Source organism: Amblyraja radiata, chromosome 2 (assembly GCF_010909765.2).
Source record: "Amblyraja radiata isolate CabotCenter1 chromosome 2, sAmbRad1.1.pri, whole genome shotgun sequence".
Taxonomy (NCBI): Eukaryota; Metazoa; Chordata; class Chondrichthyes; order Rajiformes; family Rajidae; genus Amblyraja; species Amblyraja radiata.
In genome coordinates, this window is record NC_045957.1 from 119192228 (window position 1) to 119211225 (window position 18998).

Here is an 18998-nt window from a genome sequence, read left to right on the forward strand (position 1 = left end):
TGCAGTTCCTCCCTGCTCACTAATCATGAAGTTGAGTCTGACAATGGTTCCCCCTCCAATGTGTGCTTCTTGATTTTACTTTTCTCTCTGAAGCAAAGAAAATTTGTGCACTTAACTACCAACTCCAAAAAGTAGGGTCCTGACCCGAAATGTCACCTGTCCTTTCCTCCCCCCCCCCCCCCCCCAGAGATGTTGCCTGACCTGCTGAGTTACTCCAGCACTTGGCGTCTTTTCAAGTAAACCAGCATCTGCAGTTGTTTGTTTATACATTATGTTTTGGTTTTTTTGATTCTATCCAAGCTTCAGCTGCTGGTTACTCCAGCTTTTTGTGTCTGTCTACTACACGAGTACTTTTGTTACTTTTGTAACTTTTCAGATGGAAGTTCCCACAAGACCACTACCTGTAGCTTTCAAAATTTCAAACAACTTTTGCCACACGTCAGGATGAACGGTAGAGTGCAGTATCAGCCACATTTTGAAAACAATTATACCAAACCTCCGCAGGACACTTTAATAACTGACAATGAGCAGAAACTCATCTGGAAATTAGTTGAGCTTCTCAAACACCTCAGAAAAACAGTGGTATTGCCTTGGGATTCAGTAGTAGTGCAAGCAGTAGCAGTATTTTGTCACATACAATAGCACGTAGCACAATTTGCAGCAGTATTACACTCTTTGACGAAGCAATAAAGCACTCAAAATAAGCTTTTCGCTGTACCTCAGTACACGTGATAATAAACTAAACTGAAATATAAGATGGGGGGGGGGGGGGGGGGGCGAGATTTAATAGGAACCTGAAGGGTAACCTTTTTCACACAAAGGGCGGTGGGTGTATGGAACGAGCTGCCGGAGGAGGTAGTTGAGGCTGGGACTATCCCAACATTTAAGAAACATTTGGACAGGTACATGGATAGGACAAGTTTAGAGGGATATGGGCCAAACGCAGGCATGTGGGACTAGTGTAGATGGGACATGTTGGCCGGTGTGGGCAAGTTGGGCCGAAGGGCCCGTTTCCACGCTGTATGAATGGCTGACTTAACTAAATTATTTTCTCTTTTGGCACTGAAATCTCATAGGGCTCACATGAACAATATTTAAACATTAATGCAAAAGTGCAGCCGCAGCCTTTGCAAATAAAAGAACAAAGTTAAATGTTATTGGAGTTGCAGCCCTGGCACTGTTTAGATCTGGGGGTTTATGAGCAGCCCTGAGCTGCCCCGGAATTTGGGCACTCTCCCACCGTGCCGGGAAGCCGCTCCCCCTCCCTCTAAAAGTTGCTAGGGTTCAGAGGCCGCTCCGCCCCTCCAGCAGCTAATAGTCCGGAGCAGAGGCTGCTTCCCAACCCCCTCCAGCAGCTGCAAGCCCGGGGCAGAGGCTGCTCCCTCCTCCAGCAGCTACTAGCCCGGGGCAGAGGCCGCTCCCCAAACCCCTCCAGCAGCTGCTAGACCGGGGCAGAGGCCGCTCCCCAAACCCCTCCAGCAGCTGCTAGACCGGGGCAGAGGCCGCTCTCCCCTCCAGCAGCTACTAGCCCGGGGCAGAGGCCGCTCTCCCCTCTCCAGCAGCTACTAGCCCAGGGCAGAGTCGCTCCCCCCTCCAGCAGCTACTAGCCCGGGACAGAGGCTGCTCCCCAACCCCCTCCAGCAGCTACTAGCCCAGGGCAGAGTCGCTCCCCCCTCCAGCAGCTACTAGCCCAGGGCAGAGTCGCTCCCCCCTCCAGCAGCTGCAAGCCCGGGGCAGAGGCCGCTCCCCAACCCCCTCCAGCAGCTACAAGCCCGGGGCAGAGGCCGCTCCCTCCTCCAGCAGCTGCTAGCCCAGGGCAGAGGCCGCTCCCCCCTCCAGCAGCTACTAGCCCGGGATAGAGGCCGCTCCCCAACCCCCTCCAGTAGCTACTAGCCCGGGGCAGAGGCCGCTCCCCAACCCCCTCCAGCAGCTACAAGCCCGGGGCAGAGGCCGCTCCCTCCTCCAGCAGCTGCTAGCCCGGGATAGAGGCCGCTCCCCAACCCCCTCCAGTAGCTACTAGCCCGGGGCAGAGGCCGCTCCCCAACCCCCTCCAGTAGCTACTAGCCCGGGGTAGAGGCTGTTTCCCAACCCCCTCCAGCAGCTGCAAGCCCGGGGCAGCGGCCGCTCCCCCTCCAGCAGCTACTAGCCCGGGGCAGAGGCCGCTCCCCAAACTCCTCCAGCAGGTTCAAGCCCGGGGCAGAGGCCGCTCCCCCCTCCAGCAGCTACTAGCCCAGGGCAGAGTCGCTCCCCCCTCCAGCAGCTATTAGCCCGGGGTAGAGGCCGCTCCCCAACCCCCTCCATCAGCTACAAGCCCGGGGCAGAGGCCGCTCCCTCCTCCAGCAGCTACTAGCCCAGGGCAGAGTCGCTCCCCCCTCCAGCAGCTACTAGCCCGGGACAGAGGCCGCTCCCCAACCCCCTCCAGCAGCTAGGCCGGTGGGAATCCCCGGTGCAGGTGGAGTGGGAGCCTCCGTGTACCTGTGTCGTCTTCTCCCCCCCCGTTCCCGGGGGGTCCTGACCGCCTCAGGCCGCGGTCGGTCGGTCGGTCGGTCGCCCCGGACAACAGCGGCTCGCGCTCGCTCCCTCCCGTGCAGCACGCGGCTCGTCGACGTCACTCGGGAGGCCCCGGCAGGCTGGCGTGGGCGTGACGTCCCTGGAGGGGGCGGGGATGTGTGACGTCCCGAGAGGGGGCGGGGATGTATGACGTTCCCGGAGGGGGTGGGGATGTGTGACGTTCCCGGAGGGGGAGGGGATGTATGACGTTCCAGGAGGGGGCGGGGATGTGTGACGTTCCAGCAGGGGGTGGGGATGTGTGACGTCCTGGGCTCTGCTCTAAGATCTTTGGTCCTGGGAGTAGGGAAGGAGTGACGTGCGGTGGGGCGTGTGACGTCATCAGGATGAGGCTGGGAGGTAGAGGGGCGAGTTGCGGAGCTGACCCAGTTGAGGTACCGAGGTGGATTGACGTCGAACATGGGGGCGGGGCTTTCTTTAGAGGGGGGCGGGACGAAGATGACACCCGTCAAGGGGGCGGGGTGAGGGAGACGTTGCTGAGAGGGCGGGAAGAAGACGACCATAATGAGGGGGCGGAACGAAGACGCCGTTCCTGAGGGGCGGCATGACGTACTAAGGGGGCGGGGAATTCAATGGCGGCGGGAGCTGCTTCGGTCGGTGGGGGGGCGACGATGACGTTGTTGTGGGCGGGGCGTTGTGAAGGGGCGGGTCGTGCGCTGTGGGAGACAACCACCTGGGATGGCGGCCCTTCGGCCCACCTCGTCCATGCCCACCCAGAGGTCCACCTGAGATATTCCCGAATGGCGCACATCCATCTTCTGCTCCACACGTATATCGAAGGTAACTGCACCCTTTTCTACCAACTCCCCTGGCAGGTGGTTCCATCTACCCACTATATTCTGAAATAGCTCATAAATTTGGCAATAAACTCTCTTGGCTTGACTTGACTAATTCAAGACCCATTTCCTTGAAAGTGGAGTAATAAAAACATAGAAAATAGGTGCAGGAGTAGGCCATTCGGCCCTTCGAGCCGGTACCGCCATTCAATATAAAAACATAGAAACATAGAAAGTAGGTGCGAGAGTAGACCACCAGGTCCGTCAAGCCCGCACCGCCATTCGCTCATGGCTGAACACTAAACAGACACACTTACCCACAAACAGTAGACACAAGACACAGAACACAAGACACTACCCTCCCCTTTATACCGCTATCACCCCTCTCCACCCCAAAAACCTCGTGATCTCCTGGGAGATATGGTCAATATGGTCATGGCTGATCATTCAAAATCAGTAGAACTGCAGATGTTGGTTTAAATCGAAGGTAGACACAAAATGCTGGAGTAACTCAACAGGATAGGCAGCATCTCGAGACAGTGAAGAAGGGTCGCGACCCGAAACATCACCATTCCTTCCATCCAGAGATGCTGCCTGTTGCGCTGAGTAACTCCAGCATTTTGTGTCTACATCCTAAACCAGTACCCCGTTCCGTTAACCCCAAGAGCTACATCTAACTCTCTCTTGGATGCATAGCAGGTAGATCGGGTGGTCAAAAAAGATTTTGGCACATTGGCCTTCATCAGTCAGAATATTGAGTATAGAAGTTGGAAGCCATATCTATGTACGGCCCACTCCCCTGACATCAGTCTGAAGAAGGGTCTCGACCCGAAACGTCACCCATTCCTTCTCTCCAGAGATGCTGCATGTCCCGCTGAGTTACTCCAGTATTGTGTGTCTATCTTCGATTTAAACCAGCATCTGCAGTTCCTTTCTACACATAGAAGTTGGAAGGTCATGTTGCAGTTGTATATGACGTTGGTGAGGCTGCATTTAGAGTTTTGTGTTCAGTTCTGGGCACCATTTTATAGGAAAGATGTTGGAAAGGGCGAAGAGAAGCTTTACCAGGATGTTGCCAGGCCTCGAGGTTCTGAGCTACAGGGAGAGATTGAGCAGGCTAGGACTCTATTCCTTGGAGCGCAGGATGAAGTGGGGTGATCTTAAAGAGGTGTACAAAATCAAGAGAGGAATAGATCGGGTAAATACACAGAGTGTTTGGCCTAGAGAAATGGAATCGAGAACCAAAGGATAAAGGTTTGAGGTGAGGGGGAAAGATTTAATAGGAACCTGAGGGGTAACATTTTCACACAAAACCCCATTCACCTTTCTCTGCCTTAAAAATATCTATTGACTTGGCCTCCAAAGCCTTCAGTGGCAGGGATTACCACAACGTTTAAGAAACATTTAGACAGGAACATGGATGGAGCAGGTTTTTAGGGATATGGGCCAAGCGGGGGCAGACATAGAAAAATTGGAATAGGTGCAGGACTGGGAAATTTGGCCCTTTGAGCCAGCACTGCCATTCAAAGGTCTTTTATTGTCACATGTACCAATTGAGGGACAGTGAAATGCGGATTACCACACAGCCATACGAAAAGAACCCAACAAGACACACAAATACATAAAAGTTAACACAAACATCCACCACAGCGGATACCCCACATACCTCACTGTGATGGAAGGCAAAAAAATGTCCAATCTTCTTCCTCTTTATTTCTCCCATGGTCGGGGCAGTCAAACCATCCGTCGGGGCGATCAAAGCTCCCGCAGCCGGCGGTCAACGCTCCCGCGTCGGGGCAATCAAAACTCCTGCGCCGGGCGATCGAAACTCCCGTGTTGGGGCGGTCAAATCTCCCACAGCTTAGAGTTCCTGATGTCTACTCTGACCAGAGACCGCGGGCTCCGTGATGTTAAGTCCGCAGGCAGCCGCGGTGGAGCTCTCAAAAGTCGGTCTCCAGCAAAGGCCGCCAACTCCTCGATGTCAGGCCGCAGTGCAGACGGAGATACGATACGGAAAAAAATCACAACTCCGTCGAGGTAAGAGATTAGAAAACATTTCCCCAACCCCCCCCCCGACCCCCCACATAAAACAAGCCAAAGAACACTAAAAACGTACATTAAACACATACTATTTAAACACAAAGAAGGAAAGGACAGACAGACTGTTGGTGAGGCAGCCAATATGATCATGGCTGATCATCCACAATCAGTACCCCGTTCCAGCTTTTTCCCCATATACCTTGATTCCCTTAGCCCTAAGAGCTAAACAAGAGGTAGATGGGGCAAGTTGCTCAGCGTGGGCAGTTTGGGCCAAAGGGCCTGTTTCCATACCGTATTACACTATGACAAGAGCAGAATTAGGCCATTCGGCCTATTGTGTTACTCCGCCATTCAATCATGGCTGATCTATCTTTCCCTCTCAACCCCATTCGCCGCCTGACACCCTTACTTATCAAGAACATGTTAATCTCCACTTTAAAAATACCCAATGACTTGGTCTCCACAGCCGTCTGTGGCAATGACTTCCACAGGTTCATCACCATCTGACTAAAGAAATTCCTTATCATCTCCATTCTAAAGGTGCTTCCTTTTATTCTCCTCTGGTGCTAGACTCTCCCACTGGTGGAAACATCCTCTCCACATCCACTCTATCCAAGCGTTTCATTATTTGGTAAATTTCAAATGAGTCCCCCCTCATCCTAAACTCCAGTGAGTACAGGCCCAGTGCCTTCAAACACTCATCATATGTTTACCCACTCATCATTCTCGTAAACCTCCTCTGGACCTTCTACAGAGCCAGCACATCCTTCCTCAGATATGGGGGCTAAAACAGCTCACAATACCACAAATGCGCTATGACCAGCACCTTATAAAGACTCGCCGTTAAATTCCCGTTTTTGCCTTCCTCACTCCCGATTCTTCCTGCAATTTAATCTGTTGGTAATCCTGCACCAAGTCCCTTTACAGCTGGATTAGATCCGGTTGGTCAGCATCAGTAGAAAGAGAAACAGAGGTGATGCACCAAAGACACAAAGCGCCGGAGTAACTTAGCGGGTCAGACAGCAACTTTGGTGAATGTGTAGCGGTGACATTTCGGATCAAGAGGTTTTCTGACCAAGAGGTTTTCACTTAAACTTGGGGTAGTACAGTCTGAAGAAGGGTCTCGACCCAAAACGTCACCTATTCCTTCGCTCCATAGATGCTGCCTCACCCGCTGAGTTTTTCCAGCATTTTTGTCCACCCTGGGAATTAGACTGATCATCCACCTAACCTGTTATAGGGAGGGTGAAGAGGAGGGGATAGGACTGTTGGGGGATGAGCCGCACCTGTGCAGTTGGGGGCTATGGGTGAGTGGTGCAATATTGTGTTGGGGGAACGGGTTGCGTTGGGGGAACGGGTGAGTGGTGGAATATTGGGTTGGGGGAACGGGGCCCAGCGGGTCCCACTTGGTCTAGTTATTTTATAAACCTCTGTTAGTTCTCCTTCCATGCAGGGAAAACCTGTCCTAGCCTACCCACTTTATGGACTCTGGGCTGTTATTTTGTTTTGCACCAATATTATGTTTTATTATCTATTGAACATTTTAAATGTGCTTTTATTTTACTATGAGTGCTATCCATGAGCACCTGTTATGAGTACTCATGGATAACTCATGAGTTTACATGAGTATGTGTTTACTTGGCTGTTGTGTTGCTGCAAGTAACAATTTCATTTTGTGGGAAGGAACTGCAGACACTGGTTTAAACTGAAGATAGACACAAAAAGCTGGAGTAACTCAGCAGGCCAGGCAGCTCTGGAGAGGAGGAATGGGTGACGTTTCGAGTCGTGACCCTTCTTCAGGTCTGAGTTACTCCAGGTTTTTGTTTCTATCTAAGAATTTTATTGTTGTGTTTTGGTACAAATGGAAATTAAACGCTTGACTTTCTTTATAATTAAAACCCTCCATTCCCTTTCACATCCTTTAGACTTTAGAGATACTATGCGTAAACAGACCCTCTGGGTCTGTGCTCCGGTTTCCTCCCACACACCAAAGACATGCAAGTTTGTAGGTTAATTGGCTTTGGTAAAAATTGTAAATTGTCCCTAATGTGTAGTGTGTGCCAGTGTAACGGGGATCTCTGGTCGGCTAGGACTTGGTGGGCCGAAGGGCTTGTTTCCACACTGTATCTCTAAATTAAACTTAACAAAAATGAACTTTAACCAATCCCCTAATTCATCATGTGTGGGAAGGAACTGCAGGTGATGGTTTATACCGAAGATAGACACAAAATGCTGGAGTAACTCAGCGGGTCAGGCCACATCTCTGGAGAAAAGGAATAGGTGACATTTCGGGTTGGTTCCCTTCTTCAGACCCTAATTCATCATGTTAATTTTGGACTTTAGACAGTAGAGATACATCGCAGAAACATGGCCTTCAGCCCACCAAGTCCGCGCCGACCAGCGATCACCCCTTATATTTGCACTGTCTTACATAATAGGGACAATTTACAATTTAAAAAAAGCCAATACAAAACTGTTCACCTTTGGAATGTGGGAGGAAATCGGAGCTTCCAGTGGCGGCAGGCGAGACTCGAGGATGGTCTGTTGCTTCCCTGGTGCCAGGGTTCAAGATGTCCCGGACCGACTTCAGAACATCCTTGAGAGGGAGGGTGAGCAGCCGGGCACAAACAATGTCGGGAAGAGGAGGAAGGAGGTTCTGCAATGTGAGTTCAGAGAGTTGGGAAGAAGACTTCTAGGGTGATTATCTCTGGATTGCTTCCAGTACCTTGTGCTGGTGAGGACAGGAACAGGGAGATAGGGGATCCGAATATGTGGCTCAGGAGCTGGTGCAAGGAGCAGGGATTTAGATTAGACCACTGGGATCCCTTCTGGGGTAGGGGTGATCTGTACATCAGGGACGGGTTACACCTTAACTGGAGGGGACCGACGTTCTGGCTGGCAAGTTTGCTAGTGCTACACGTGCGGGTTTAAACTAAATAGCGGGGGGGAGGGATTGACAAATTGGGAGTAAAAGGATGGAATTGAAGGGGAAGTGAGTACAGGAAAAGTTACGAGACACCCAAATTAATGGGACGGAAAGTTCAAGAAGGGATAAGAGAGTAAGGTCAGGTGAAATAGGAACCGGTGTGAGAGGTAAGGTGAATACTGAATTAAAAGTGGTATATATAAATGTGCGAAGTATAAGAAATAAAGTGGCTCTGTAAGAAATTGGTAAGTATGATGTTGTGGGAATTACGGAGACATGGCTGCAAGAGGATCAGGGCTGGGAACTGAATATTCAAGGGTATACCTCCTATCGAAAAGTCAGACAGGTGGGCAGAGGGGGTGGGGTAGCTCTGTTGGTGAGGAATTAAATTCAGTCCCCTGTGACGGGTGACAGAGAATAAGGAGATGTAGAGTCAGTATGGATAGAATTGAGAAATTGTAAGGGTAAAAATACCCTAATGGGAGTTATCTACAGGCCCCCAAACAGTAGCCTGGATATAGGGTGCAAGTTGCATCAGGAGTTAAAATTAGCCTGTAACAAAGGTAATGCTACCGTGGTTATGGGAGATTTCAACATGCAGGTAGACTCAGGTAGAATCAGGTTGGTACTGGACCCCAAGAAAAGGAGTTTGTGGAGTGCCTCCGAGATGGATTCTTTTTTTTAAAATAAATTTTTATTAGAGGCATCTGCATATCATAGTCCAAACCAATACAGACTTTGTTTAACGGTTACACATTAAATATCCAGGATTTCAGGGACCCAGTTACCAAAGTAGCTGGGATCCTCCTTTATCGGTTACTTTATTAACATTGCCTCTAATTATTTATTTATATTTATAGATAGGAAAAATAAAGAAAGAAAGAAAGAAATTAGAAAAATAGGATAAACTATCAATAATACAACTTAGGAGATAGGTCCGTAGGTAGAGAACATAACTATTCATCTAGTCCTGGGTTCAGGCTTCAGTCCGGCCTCCGCGCCGGTCCAATCTACCCCTTCAAATAATCTATAAATGAAGACCATGGAGAGATGGATTCTTAGAGCACCTACTGGAGCCGACCACGGAGAAGGCAATTCTGGATTTAGTATTGTGTAATGAACCGGATTTGATAAGGGAACTCAATCAGCCATGATTGAATGGCAGAATAGACTAGTTGGGTTAAATGGCCTATTTCTGCTCCTAGAACTGCCATCTCCTTTAACTTTGTAAACCCTTGTTAGCTGCAGTAACCTTAAATGGAAATGTATTGAAATTCACTCCGGAAACTCATTTTGCACACTTGTACCACCTACTTTACAAAAGTCATCTGTATTCACTGCCATGTCTTTTAATAACGGTTGCAATGGCTGGACAAGAAACCAAGTGCCCGCTGGTAATGGAGACGACATTTGAAATATCCTCAGCAATAAGCACTGCAGTTCTGAAGAGAACTGATGTGCCAGTGTTAACCAGTGTCTGTCCGACATTGACAGGAAGCAATGAGTCTCTACAACTTGCCCCCAGCCACCACTTCACTGTCACAAAATGAACGGAGATGAGGAAACACTTTTTCTCACAGAGAGTAGTGAGTCTGTGGAATTCTCTGCCTCAGAGGGCGGTGGAGGCCGGTTCTGTGGATGCTTTCAAGAGAGAGCTATAGAGGGCTCTTAAAAATAGTGGAGTCAGGGGATATGGGGAGAAGGCAGGAACGGGGTACTGATTGGGGATGATCACATTGAATGGCGGTGCTCACTCGAAGGGCCAAATGGCCTACTCCTGCACCTATTGTCTATTGTCTATTGTTTATTGTCTATGTTGCAACAGGTAGACAAAAGTGCTGGAGAAACTCAGCGGGTGCAGCAGCATCTATGGAGCGAAGGAAATAGGCAACGTTTCAGGCCGAAACCCTTCTTCAAAATTTCCTTCATATTTCCTTCGCTTCATAGATGCTGCTGCACCCGCTGAGTTTCTCCAGCACTTTTGTCTACCTTCGATTTTCCAGCATCTGCAGTTCCTTCTTAAAGACTATGTTGCGACATTTTAGAGTCAGAGAATCATAGAGTGATAGAGTGTGGAAACAGGCCCATCGGCCCAACTTGCCCACACCGGTCAATATGTCCCAGCTGCACTAGCCCGATTTGCCTGCATTTGGTCCATATCCCTTTAAACCTGTCCTATCCATGTACTTGTCGAAATGTGTTTCCTAAATGTTGCAATAGTACCTGCCTTAACTACCTCCTCTGGCAGCTTGTTCCAAACACCCACCACCCTTTGTGTAAAGAAGTTACCCCACAAGTTCCTACTAAATCTTTCTTCCCGCACCTTAAACCTATGTCCTCTGGTTCTCGATTCCCCTACTCGGGGCAAAAGACTCTGTATGAGAAGGAACTGCAGATGCTGGTTTAGTTCGGCATGTGCATTTACCCAATCTATTCCTCTCATGATTTTGTACACCTCTATAAGATCTATAAGAAGGTTAGCAATCTAAGGGGTAACCTTTTAACACAAAGGGTGGTGGGTGTAATGGAACGAGCTGCCAGAGGAGGTAGTTGAGGCAGGGACTATCCCGACATTTTAGAAACATTTTAAGAAGTTTGAATAAGGGTCTCGACCCGAAACGTCACCTATTCCTTCGGTCCATAGATGCTGCCTCACCCGCTGAGTTTCTCCAGCTTTTTGTCTACCTTTAAGAAACAGTTAGACAGGTGCAGGGATAGAACAGGTTTGCAGGGATATGGGCCAATTATGGGGAGGTGGGACTAATGTAGCTGGGACATGTTGGCTGGTGTAGGCAAGTTGGGCCGAAGGGCCTGTTTCCACACTGTATCACTCTAACACTCTATGACCCAATCGTGGTCCAAATGTAACTTTGGAATCTGTTCCTCCATGATTCCTATTTGCATGTTGAGGATATAAGGGATAGAGTTTCACCTTCTGACTGGCAAACACTCTTGTGTCAGCTGTGTGTGGGTTTCAAGCCCGGTTTTTACATTCTCCCCTTGACCTGCGTGGGTTTTCTCCGAGATGTTTGGTTTTATCCCACACTCCAAGTACGTAGGTTAATTGGCTTGGTATAAAATGTAAATTGTCCCTAGTGTGTGTAGGATAGTGTTAATGTGCAGGGATCGCTGGTCGGTGCGGACTCGGTGGGCCGAAGGGCCTGTTTCTATGTTGTATCTCTAAACTAAACTAAACTGTAAGGCAACAGAAAGCATAACGTTCTAATTCTGAGGAAACACTTTTTCACACAGAGAGTTGTGAGTCTGTGAAATTCTCTGCCTCATAGGGCGGTGGAAACCGGCTCTCTAGATACTTTCAAGAGAGAGCTAGATAAGGCTCTTAAAGATAGCGGAGTCAGGGGATATGGGGAGAAGGCTGGCACGGGGTACTGATTGGGGATGATCAGCCATGATCACATTGAATGGCGGTGCTAGCTCAAAGGGCCGAATGGCCTACTCCTGCACCTATTGTCTATTGTCTATTCTAAATTCATTCACTGCAAACACACAATGAAATTTCTATGTTAAATCTGTTCTTTGCTGAAATATATTTTAAGTGACTCCTCATACCCCCCACACTAAAATCCCAATTCAGCTTTCAGTGATTCTCATCTACCCACAATGATCAAAGACCGATAAAAACATCAAACTGTGGCAACACCCAGTGGTTAGGCCACTTAAGGGCCTGTCCCACGAGCATGCGACCTGCATGCGGCAAGCGCGACCAAACCGGAAGTGCGGGCCGCGCGGAGGTCGAGTGATCCCTGTACAGGGCCGTTCCCACCAGCATGCGCCTGCATGCGGCGAGCGCGACCAAACCGGAAGCGGGGGCCGTGCGGAGGTCGAGTGATCCCCGTACAGGGCCGTTCCCACCAGCATGCGCCTGCATGCGGCGAGCGCGACCAAACCGGAAGCCGGGGCCGCGCGGAGGTCGAGTGATCCCCGTACAGGGCCGTTCCCACCAGCATGCGCCTGCATGCGGCGAGCGCGACCAAACCGGAAGCGGGGGCCGCGCGGAGGTCAAGTGAGTGACGTGAAGTTTGAGCGAAGTTTGCGCGTGACGTAAGGCGTCAAGACGCTGCGTACGGCGTCAAGACGCTGCGTACGGCGTCGAGACGCTGCGCATGCCCGTCGAGGCAATGCGTACAGCGTTGAGGCGGCTGCGGGCCGGCAGGTCGTTGCCGCGCGGAATTTTTGAACACGGTCAATTTTTCGGAGCCTAGTCGGGACTAGCTCCGCACAACTCCATACGGCTCCGGCGATCGAAGTGGGACCAGCCCCGCGAGGCCATACGGCTCAAGCGACCACGTTAGGTCGCGCTTGCCGCATGGAGTCGCATGCTCGTGGGACAGGCCCTTTACTGTGCGAACTCTCGGCAATCGGGGGCAGGGTCACGTGACTGGGTTTGGCGGGAAAGAGTCGTCATGGGGTTTAAGGGTGTGCCCTGGTATATATAATGAACCCCGAGTTAAACTTCCCCCATTCGCGCGTGTTGTTCTCTTTACTTTGTCAATAAAGATCTCTTTGTTTCACCACGTCTGGCTTGCTTATTCGCCCGCCATAAAACATTACAATAAATTAGTTAGTTAGTTCAGTTTAGTTTATTGTCACGTGTACCGAGGTACATTGCAAAGCTTTTGTTGCGTGCTAACCAGTCAGCGGAAAGACTATACATGATTACAATCGAGCCATTCACAGTGTACAGATACATGATAAAGGGAATATTTAGTGCAAGATTAAGTCCAGGAAAGTCCAATTAGTCTGAAGAAGGGTATCGACCTGAAACGTCAGCCATTCCTTCTCTCCAGAGATGCTGCTGTCTTGCTCAGTTACTCCAGCATTTTGTGTCTAAAGTCCGATTAGAGATAGTCCAGGTGTTTGACCAGTTAAATTGGCTAATTAGTAATATTTTTACATTACCTGTGGCACTAGACATATTCTCCAGAGATGCAACCAGATATCATTGCCTGTAGCAGATATATATAACCATGACCAATTTTAAACAACATATGGTATAAATGTTTGGGGGCATCAAAAGAATGACATGAAGTGATTATAATGTTGTCCAGTACAATATGTCCTCCACAGCCAACAAAGGACCATTGTGGGCTCCACTTTTCCTTGGTCATCGGCCCGGCTCTGATTTGTTCTGTATCTTTTCATACCTCTAGTCTTCCTTTCCCCTGACTCTCAGTCTTGAGAAGGGTCTCGACCCGAAACGACACCTATTCCTTTTCTCCAGAGTTGCTGCCTGACCCGCTGAGTTACTCCAGCATTTTGTGTCTACCATCAGTGTAAAACAGCATCTGCAGCACCTTCCCAAACAAGCTCCCATAACCCTGGCTACGTCTGAAGCTGGGCCTTTTGGCCACAGCTTTACTTGAATCAACCATCCTGGCAATCTGCAAGCAGCACTCTTGAGGATAAGTCTTCTTCTATCCCATGTTGGAGCTTCTGGAAAAAAATTTCAAAGGAGCACCACGATAGGCAAAGATGCATTGTAGATATGCAGCAAATAAAATCAGAAGGGTTATTTTGTTTCCTTGATACGTTCTTATATAAATGAAACAGACTGCATATTTTGGGTGGATTTTTTTTCCTATTTCCCCACTTCCTTACCAGATAGAAAAAGGCCATTTTGGCTCATCAACTCTGTGCTGGTTTTCAGAGCATACCTCTGAGCCTCATTGCTCACAACAACTTATTCCAGCCACATCACAGATCAGGGGGTGTGGCCACAGGGGGAGATGGCAGCCCTACCGGCAGTCTGTTGTCTTTTCATTCTTTTTGCTATTTTTTTTTTTTTAGTTTGTTCTAAGTTTGTTTTATTGTTCTTTGGTGTGTTTTATGTGGGGGGAGGGGAGTGGGGGAAACTTTTTTCATGTTCTTACCTTCCCGGAGATGTGATCAATTTTCGGATCACATTCTCCGGGTGCTGCGTCCTACAATCGCTGGAGCTGGAAGCCTCCTCGGACTGTCGTGAGCCCCACCCCAGGGCACGGATTTAACATCGGAGCGGGTCGCTTGCCTGGGATCGCTCCCACCGTGACCACCGCAGACTTTAACATCAAGGGCTCGCAGTCTCGGGTGAGGCCGAGTCGGGTGCTCCAATGCCGCGGAGGGCTCAACCAGCCCCGACGTGAAATACGATCGCTCGGCGCGGGGGAGCTGACATTCCCCCGATGCGGGAGTGGAGAGCCTCGACGCGGAGGGCCTGAACGCCGGCTACGGGAGTCAAGATCGTCCCGTCAACAGGGGCTCGAGGCCCACGACCGAGGAAGAGCTAGGGGAAGGACTTGAACTTTATTTTGCCTTCCACCACTGTGAGGAGTGTGTAGGAGTCACTATGGTGGATGTTCAATGTTAAAATGTGTTTTGATTGTTCCGTTTCCAAGATGGCTGCCGGAAGGGAGAGTGAACGCTGGCGCGATTAGCTGCCGCTGCTCTCTCTCTGAATTGGGTATTGTTGATGTCCTTACTATTTATTTTTTATTTTTTGTTGTTATATATATATATTTTTTTGTTTTGTTTCATTCCGCTTACATGTTTTGTAATCTGCTTACTAAATTTTGTAAGGTGTCCTTGAGAGTCCTTGAAAGGCACCCATAAGTATAATGTATTATTATTATCCCTCAATCCCAATACCTCCCGTTCACCTGACATCCACCTGCACTCAGCATTTCAAGAGGACTAGAATACAGAAACAGGGATATAATGCTGAGGCTCTATAAGGCGCTGGTCAGACCTCAGTGGAGAATTGTGAGCAGTTGTGAGCCCCATATCTGAGGAAGGATGTGCTGGCATTGGAGAGGGTCCAGAGAAGGTTTACGAGAAAGATCGCAGGAATGAGTGGGTTCACATATGATGAGCGTTTGACGGCACTGGGCCTGTACTCACTGGAGTTTAGAATGATGAGGGGGGGGGGGGGGGGGGGGAACCTCATTGAACCTCACTGAATAGAGGGATAGTCTCGGACCAGAGACCATAGACTCAGAATAAAAGAACATACCATATGAAAGAAAATGAGGAGGAATTTCAATAGACAATAGGTGCAGGAGTAGACCATTCGGCCCTTTGAGCCAGCACCGCCATTCAAAGTGATCATGGCTGATCATCCCCAATCAGTACCCCGTTCCTGCCTTCTCCCCATATCCCCTGACTCCGCTATCTTTCTTCAGTCAAAGGGTGGTGAATTTGTGGAATTCATTGCCACAGATGGTTGTGCAGGTCACGTCAGTGGATATTTTTAAGACCGAGTTTGATAGATCCCTGATTAGTAAGGGTGTCGGAGGTTATGGGGAGAAGGCAGGAGTATGAGGTTGAGAGGGTAAGATAGATTAGAGTCATAGAGGGATACAGCGTGGAAACAGGCCCTTTGGCCCAACTTGCCCACACCAGCCAACATGTCCCAGCTACACTAGTCCCACCGGCCTGTGCTTGGTCCATATCCCTCTCAACCTGTCCTATCCACGTACCTGTCCAAATGTTTCTTATGTCGGTGACCGAGGCGGAACGTTCCGGTACCGTTGGACTTATCTCAGAGACAGTGGCCTCTGTTGGACCGGTGAAATGGATAATCCAGCAAGGCTCTGGAACCAAAGGTGCCGGAAATTGAGTGTTGGAGCTGTACATGCATTTATGCAGTACTCTTCCTGTGACATGTGAGTCACTTTCTCACCACTCTTTGGCTAAGCCTAAATCTCTATTGTATTGAGTAATAATTATCTAACATTTATTGATGGTCTCCCCAGAAGTTGAGGTCAAGAGCGAAGAGTGTTTAATTTGCATATGTACAAGAGTTAAATTTAGTTTAGTTTAGAGATACAGTGTGGAAACAGGCCCTTCGGCCCACCGAGTCCTCACTGACCAATGGTCGCCCATACACTAGTTCTATCCGACACACCAGGGACAATTTACTCATGCCGGTGAAAGCCCACGCGGGTCATGGGGAGCACGAGCAAACTCCGTGCAGACAGCACCCATAACATCGAAAGCCTGGATCGCCTCAACACAGAGGGAGAACAAGGAGGGAAGTGACAAGGACTTTAAGACATTTGCCTTCCATCACAGTGAGGAGGTGCCTGGTAGACTCACTGTGGTGGATGGTAAATCTGTGTTCATTGTGAGTTTTGTTATTTTATTCTATGTTATGACTGCAAGGCCCGAAATCAGGATCGAACTCGGGTCTCTGGTGCTGTGAGGCAGCAGCTCCACCACTGCACCACCTTGCCGCTCTTAAAATATATCTGTCCACAGAACCGTCCTATTTGCCCCACATCCGCATAGAATGTCAACAAGACCTAGTCAAGCCCGCTAACTAAGGTTAACAGCCTAACATGCTGAAGGTTTTGTATGATTACATCGCTTAGGCGCAGTCTAGTGGTGGCAGCCGGTAGAACTGCTGCATCACAGCGCAAGGGGCTTGGGTTCAATCCAGACCTCGGGTGCTGTCTGTGTGGAGTTTGCACGTTCTCCCTGCGACCGTGGGTTTCCTTCGGGTGCTCCGGTTTATAGAACATTGAACAGCACAGCACAGGAACGGGCCCGTCGGCCCGCAATGTTTGTGCCGAACATGTGCCAAAGTTAAACTGATCTCATCTGTCTGCACATGTTCCATATCCCTCTATTCTCTGCATTTCCATGTGCCCATCTAAAAGACTCTTAAACACACTAACTCTACAATGCGGATCATCACAGGGACCTTAGAAGTGGCTCCGTGTCTTCTCTCATATCGCCCCCTCCCAGCATACGCAGAAGGGAGAGGATGTTGAAAGATTAGTGCACCATCGAGGCTAACCCTGACCTTCCCATCCATGCTGACTTGAACAACATGCGCCTGAAGTCCCGCAAACACTTCTGGTCTTCTGTTAAGTCCCTGGAAGACTTTGACTCCAAGACTGAGTCTGGAAAGATGCCAACAACAACAACGGAGAGGTCATCACACACCCCACAGTGAAACCACCGGGCTTTGACCTCCATCGCAAGCAGTGGCTAACCCTGAACAGAATCCGCACCCTCCGTGCAAGAACAGCCCATCGCCTGCATAAGTGGGGGGTAACAGACAGCCCTGCTTGCGACAGGACATCCAGACCACACCATCCCACACATCGTGAATGACTGCTCACTGAGGCTTTTCCCTGGTGGCATCAAAGCCATCCACCCAGCAACTGATGCTGTCCTGGCCTGGATGTCCACCCTTGACCTGCACGCCATACGCAAGAAGAAGACTATCTATCATATCTGCCATCAACACCACACCTGATGTTGCATTCCATGCCCCTACCACTCTGTGTAAGAAACTGTGTAAAAAGTTCTGACTGTTTACCCTATCTATGCCTCTTATAATATTACCTACACCCTACAATCCTCCCACATCCTGAACATGTGCGGGTTTGTAGGTTAATTATGTGGGAAAGAACTGCAGATGCTGGTTTAAATCGAAGGTAGAGATCCTTCTGAAAAAGGGACTCGACCCGAAACATATCTCCAGAGATGCTCCCTGTCCCGCTGAGTTACTCCAGCATTTACTATCTACCTTTGCAGATTAATTGGTCTCTGTAAATTGCTCCTAGTTAGTAATTAGATTGGGTAAATGCACAGAGTCCTTTAGCCAAGATAGGAGAATCGAGAACCAGAGGACATAGGTTTACGGTGAGGGGGAAACATGAGGGGCAAATGTTTCGCACACAGGGTGGTAGGTATATGAATGAGCTGCCAGAGGAGGTAGTTGAGGCAGGTACTATCACAATGTTTAAAAAACATTTGGATAGGTACATGGATAGGATACAGTTAGAGAGATATGGGCCAAACGCAAGCAGTGTCGATGGGACATGTTGGTCGGCGTGGGCAAGTTGGGCCGAAGGGCTTGTTTCCACGCTGTATGACTATGTTACGCTCAGGTTCCTATCGAGATTTAAAGTGAGGGGGGCAAGATTTAAAAGGAACCTGAGGGCTAACTGTTTCACTGTTTCAGGGTGGTGGGTGTATGGAATGGGCTGCCGGAGGAGGTAGTTGAGGCAGGTACTATCGCAACATTTAAGAAATATTTAGACAGGTACATGCTTAGGCCAAGTTTAGAGGGATTTGCAGGCAGGTGGGACTAGTGTAGATTTTTGTTTAGTTTATTGTCAGCGTCACGAAATTCGGAAAATCTGTAAATTAGTTTACTGTCACTGCCAAAAGTCTCTTATTGTGTACCGAGGTACCGTGGAAAGCTTTTTTTGCATGCTAACCATTCATTGTTGTGGGCAAGTTTGGCCGAAGGGGTTGTTTCCATGTTGTAAGACTCTGTGACTCGATGACTATAAATCTACCCCCCCCCACCTTCACCAATTCAACAAATCCGGGTACATTTCATAGAAGCATAGAAAAATAGGTGCAGGAGTAGGCCATTCGACCCTTCGAGCCAGCACCCCCCCATTCAATATGATCATGGCTGATCATCCAGAATCAGTACCCCGTTCCTGCTTTCTCCCCATATCCCTTGATTTCGTTATCCCTGAGAGCTAAATCTCTCTTGAATACATTTTGTGTTTGAGAATTTGGGCTGTGCATTATAAATAGCCCTGTTCAGTCGGAGGCTGGTGCCGCAGTCTCAGTAGGTACTGCACCTGTGAGGTGATACGTTCTCATCCACCTGAGTGCTACGTGGAGTCATATTACCCCGCAGTGCTAGCTGGCCTGGAGTT

General features: G+C 49.3%; 1 protein-coding gene across 1 annotated transcript in view; it reads right to left on the bottom strand.

The window, feature by feature from the left end:
- Positions 1–2614, bottom strand: part of c2h18orf21 (chromosome 2 C18orf21 homolog) — a 64220-nt gene extending 61606 nt beyond the window's left edge. The window contains exon 1 of the mRNA XM_033014342.1: positions 2476–2614. The gene's annotated coding sequence lies outside the window, so the exon portion shown is untranslated. The remainder of the gene's footprint in view (positions 1–2475) is intronic.
- Between the last annotated feature and the right edge of the window lie 16384 nt (positions 2615–18998).